Raw genomic sequence first — 6000 nt, forward strand, 5'->3', positions numbered from 1 at the left:
AGAGGAATAGAGAAGCAGGCAGGTGAGAGAATGAGCACAAACGCAAGGAAGTGAGAACATATGTGGTTTGGGGGACAGCAAGTAGTGAGTCTGTTTGATTTAAGCAAGAGGCTAAATCTTATGCTGCTGAAATGGGCAACAAAGTTTTTGAACAGCGTACTGACATAATTAGCGCTCTGGAATTTAACTTCCATAAAGGCAAGGACTTTGTTTTTTTTTCCTGCTGTATTCCCAGGGCCTTGAACAGGACCTGGCATGTAGAAGGATTTCAAAAAATATTTGAAACGTCCCTTACTTACAGAATGGGAAAAAATATTTGCAAACCATATATCTGATAAGAGGTTAATATCCAAAATATACAAAGAATTCATACAACTCAGTAGCAAAAAAACAAATAACTCAATTTAAAAATGGGCAAAGGGCCTAAACAGACATTTCCCCAAAGAAGATATACAAAAGGCCAACAAATACATAAAAAGATGTGCAACATCACTAGTCATTAGGGAAATGCAAATTAAAACCACAATGAAATATCACCTCACACCTGTTAGAATGGCCATCATCATAAATATAAGATATATCAAATACTGGTATGGATGTGGAGAAAAGGGGACCTCTGTACATGGTTGGTGGATTGTAAATTGGTACAGCCACTATGGAAAAATAGTTTGGAGAACAAAAAAGGTATCTGTACCCCCATGTTGACAGCAGCATTATTTACAATAGCCTACACATGGAAGCAACCTAAGTGTCCATCAATGAATGAATGGATAAAGAAGTTTTAGCATATATATATATATATATATACACACACACACACACACACACACAATGAAATTTTATTGAGCCATAAAAAACTAAGAAACCAAAAAAGTAAGAAACCATTTGTGGCATGGATGGACATTAAAGGCATTATGCTAATATCCAATTAATACTTGGCATATATGTATGATCTCATTTATATATAAAATTTAAAACAAACAAAAAACTCTCAGAAAAATAGATCAGACTTGTGGTTACCAGGTGCTGGGGGTGGTGGGAGGAATGGGACAGGGGGATTTGATGAAGATGGTCAAAAGGTACAAACTTCCAACTATAAATAAATAAGTACTAGGGATTTCATGCACAATATGACAACTACAGCTAACACTGCTATATGATGTATAGGAAAGTTGTTATGAGAGTAAACCCTGAAAGTTCTCATCATAAGAGAATTTTTTTCCTTTTTTTCTTTTTTTCTTTCTTCTCTTTTTGTTGTATCCATAAAAGAAGAAGGATGTTAGCAGAACCTATTGTGGTAATCATTTCACAGTGTATGCAAACCAAACCATTATGTTATATGCCTTAAACTTATAGAGTGATGCATGTCAATTATTTCTCAATAAACCAGGTAAATAAATAAATAAATATTTGTAAAATGAGTAACTATGGCAACAACATGCTAGACAGGGATGCCCCACCTTCCCATGTCTCCTTGAGCATATCTGTGAAAAAGTCCTTTCACAACTTCTCCTTCAGAAGATGCAACTTAAGGCTTCCCTAAATCAGGTTACAGGGATGCAGAGGATTTCTAATTCCATTCCTACATGGATATAAGGCAAACAGAAGTAAAAACAGTATTTTCCTACCTTTTCGTCTTAGCTTCCCCTTCCACAGCTTGTCCTTCCAAAGATAAATCTTATGTCTTTATCATGATATCCTGTATAATTAAGTATCCTGGTGGTGAGAAACTGCCCTATGGTATCCAGCAGGACTCGGGGAAACAGGTCATGGGATAGGGATCTAGATGGACAGTTTCACCAGTTGATATATGGTGAACGGGAGCAAATCTTCATTTTCTACCCCAAATTTTCTCCTCACTTGCCCTCCATCCAAATCCTCCTAGCTGTCCATCACATGTTGACTCTCTCCCCCACTTCTCTATATTAGAAATTGTACCTATATCCACCCAGTTGCTTAAGCCATAAAACTTTGATTCCTCCTATATTTTTACCTATCACATCCAATCCATCAGTCTTCTACATTTTAACTTCAAAATATGCTTCTCCTCATCTTCCCTCTCCTAGCCACCCTCTGACGAGACATCCGATATGCTGGCAGCAAACAAGAGGAATGAGAAAAGAGTAAGAAGAACAGGCAAAGAAAACAAGAAAAAGTCGTAACTAGATCCAATATAACAAGGCCAATATATTGGATAAAATGGTATACCAGACGGTAGGAGAATAAAAAATTCATAATTGCATAATTAAAATTATGAACCAAATTAGTCAGAGGGCCATAAGATGAGTTGGAAAGAAAATACTCTATGAATTCATGACCATTAATATCAGATAAGCTGTGATTCTGGGGACGCATTCAACAGCGGGAAGCACATGGAGTAACACTCCTTTCCTGGCACGAAACCTCTCTCTGATTCTCTAATTAACTCGGATTAATATATTTCTCAGAGTCAGGAAGTGGGAAGGAAGAGGACATAATTGAATCATTAGGATATTACTGCAGCTGATGCAAACATCAGAGTCTCAGAGCACTATGGAGAGAGCAAACTTGGATTTCAGTCCTGATTCTGCCTTGGTAGTATGTGACCTCTTCCAAACTGCTTAACCTCACTGAATTAATTCCACCGCCTTGTCCATAGTGAAGGATTTAAAATAGACACACAATTTTAGAAGAGCAGCTTCAACTTTTGTTTGAAGAAACTCTAGGAACTTAATGAGGACAACAGATGAAAGCCTGGCTGTTCTTACCAAATAGTGTCTCAGAGCCTCTCCCCGTAGAACCTCCCCATCACTCCCACCCACGCCAGCCCCAACATTCCAGGATTGGAGAAGCCCAGTCAGTGACTTCACAGATGCCTTCTGCCTATAAGATTCAACTCTTTCATAAAATCGACATTATGTTCTATTTCCCTGTGGGCTTGTATGGACACGGACACTAATTAAGATACCCCACATATCCTGTTTTTACATAAAATATTTAAATCTTTAAATCACAAGCAAAAGCTATTAACTTCATTGCAGTTCTCAAGTCATTAAAAAGGAGAAGCGAAACTGAGAAGACTCTCACATTATACTTTAAAATGCTTTCAAATACTCTTTTTAGCTACAATATACTAATTGTTTCACCTTTTGCCTCACTGTGTAAAAGAAAACTGGTCCTTCTGAGCCACATTCCATAAGCTATGGAGTTTTTCTGTGATCTTGCCTTAGGGTTTTAATCTAGAGATGTATAAAGTAGGATTTGGTGATACATGAATACATACATTGAGGGCCACTGATAGTCAGAGATTACCAACAGGAGATGAAGGGCTGGAGTGGTAGAGAGAAGATTAGCATTCCATGGTGGTGACGTCAAGTAACTTGGTGGGAAGCGGAAGCAATCAATGTCACATGGAGCCACACATCAGTAAAGAGATCAACTACTAGAGGGAACTGAAATTTTGAATTTTAGTCCCTGTATATTCTAAAATTAAAAGCAGAAACAAAACATATACAATATAAATATTCTTTGCAAATCAATGAAAAAGACAAATCTAATATAAAAGTTGGCAAATGACTATAATAGACTCTTTGCAAAGGGGATTTCCTAGTAGGAAATCAGCATGTGAAAAAATGCTTAAAACTCATTGGTCATCAAGGAAACACAAAGTAAAGCCACACCACCACATCCCCAAACAAATGTCTTTAACAAAATACTAACGGTTGACAAGACTATAGAGATACTGAAATATTCATACACTGCCCGTCAGAGTGTAAACTGGTAATCTTTGGAGAACTATTTGGTAATATCTTCACAACCTAAATCTATACCTAAGTAGGACCCAGCCCTCCCACTCCCAACAGACACACTTTATAATGTGGACCGAAAAACACACATAAGGATGATCACAGTAGCACCATTACGTAACAGCAAAAAACTAGAAGCAACCCAGATGTCCCCTGACAGTAGAATAGATAAATAAATTGCAGTTTATTCATACAATGTAGTGTTTCATAGCAGCAAGAATGAACTGCTATACACAAGACATAACTGATTCTCACACACATAATCTTGAGAGAGAAACAGCATAAAAAGGACATACAGTATGCTTTCATTAACACAAAGTTCAAAAACAGGCAAATTTTACTAATAGAGAAACAGGGTACTAGTATCCTTTGAAGAAAGACTTTTGTGTCTGAGGGTGGCACAAGGAAGCCTCTAGGGTGCTGGTAATGTTCTATTTATCATTGGATAGTAGTCATACAGGTGTGTTCACTTCCTGAATATTCCTTGAGCTGTACACTTAGGAATAGTGCACTTTTCTTATTATTTGCTATGTATCAATTTAAATTTATTTAACATAAGATTTTCATTTTAATTTTTAATTATTAGTTTTTCAAAGTAACCTAGTAAAACTCTGAAAACACAACCTTTGTCATTATAGGTAGTTTCATTTCTCCTATAATGTCCCAAACATCTCAGCAGGAATTGCCTTATAAATCAAGTTTTCACTCTTTATTGTTATTTATAAAATGTTAATGGCTTCTATTTAAGGCATGTGTGATTAATAGCTGAGAAAATGTACTTTTATAACAGCACTGTTTTAATCTGTGAAAATCACAAGGAAAACAGAGCCAAAACATGCCACAATTACTGTTCCTCAAAAGAAATATGAAGCATAGAGCTTTGCTAAAAGGAACAATATCTATGCTAGATTATAAGCCCCACCAGAGAAGAAACTAGTTTTTCAAATTTCTTTTATGTCTTCCATAAGACTGAGCACATGGCTAGCCAAGCAATAAGTACCCCATAAAAGCAGTTGATTTAAATTCCTGTAGGGAAGTTCTGAAATATTACAATCTGCTTAATTTTCACAGAGTTCTTAATATTTATTTAGAAATCTCACTCCTACTAAAGTTTCCATGTAACTTGTCATAATTTTTTGCAGTATGGCTAATGGACTTTGCTTGTTTAATTTTATATACTTAGTTATCTTGCTAGGAAGACCATAATGATCCAAATGAGAAAAGAAGTTAATTACTTTGGCCCAAAATGAGTGCTAATCACACACTCACACACACTCACACACACACACACAAACTGGTTTCAGAAAGGCCCATATTATTCCATAATTTTTTCACCTCAATTTCCCATTTAGTCTTGAATTCAACCTTAAGATGCTGAGAGAAAGGAGCAGAGGTAAAAGGAAGAGCAAGAAGAGGCCTTTCTTGAATAAAATGTTAAATATACCTGAAGTTATCTTATAAATTTGGGGTGGGAGGAATTCCGGTTAGAAACATATCAGACAGAACCCGTGTGTCCAGGAACAAAAAAATAAGGTAATAGTGCCTTATTTCTCAAGTAGTCAATTATATAACAAATGCTTTCAAAATATCTTATGAAGATTTCCATGTCAATACATGGGGCTATGCCTTCAATGATAATTGTGGCATGTTTTACTCTTTTTCTTGTGATTTTCACAGATTAAAACAGTGCTGTTATAAAAGTATATTCTCTCAGCTATTAAATCACACATGCCTTAAATAGAAGCCATTAACATTTTATAAATAACAATAAAGAGTGAAAACTTGATTTATAAAGCAATTCCTGCTGAGATGTTTGGGACATTATATAAACAGTTAAAGACAACAATGAAAACACCATAAAGTTAATTCACAAGTCAAATAAAATAAATTAAGGGCAAAAAAACTGTTAAACGGCTGCAGTGGAATTTTGCTATACTCAGAAATAATAACTGATGTTAAAGAGCTAGATATAGAAATTTGAGCAAAATCAGGAAATATTGTAAATCCTGGCATACATTTCAGATTTCTTCTTTCTCAATGACCGTGTAAAAACTAGCTAATATTAATGGGCAATGAAATGCTTCTGGAGAGCTTACATTTAAAGGACAGTTTTAAGTAATATAATTTTTAAACTGGAAACAATTTTAGGAGTTGTCATCTTGTTAGCCCCTCAATTTACAGGGGAGGGAATGGCAGCATGGAGATGTGATTTGTT

General features: G+C 35.6%; 1 protein-coding gene across 1 annotated transcript in view; it reads right to left on the minus strand.

Annotated features, from left to right (window-relative positions):
* Positions 1–1701, minus strand: part of IQCM (IQ motif containing M) — a 436874-nt gene extending 435173 nt beyond the window's left edge. Inside the window, exon 1 of the mRNA XM_049709346.1 lies at positions 1629–1701. The gene's annotated coding sequence lies outside the window, so the exon portion shown is untranslated. The remainder of the gene's footprint in view (positions 1–1628) is intronic.
* Between the last annotated feature and the right edge of the window lie 4299 nt (positions 1702–6000).

Source organism: Orcinus orca, chromosome 4, assembly GCF_937001465.1.
Source record: "Orcinus orca chromosome 4, mOrcOrc1.1, whole genome shotgun sequence".
Lineage (NCBI taxonomy): Eukaryota > Metazoa > Chordata > Mammalia > Artiodactyla > Delphinidae > Orcinus > Orcinus orca.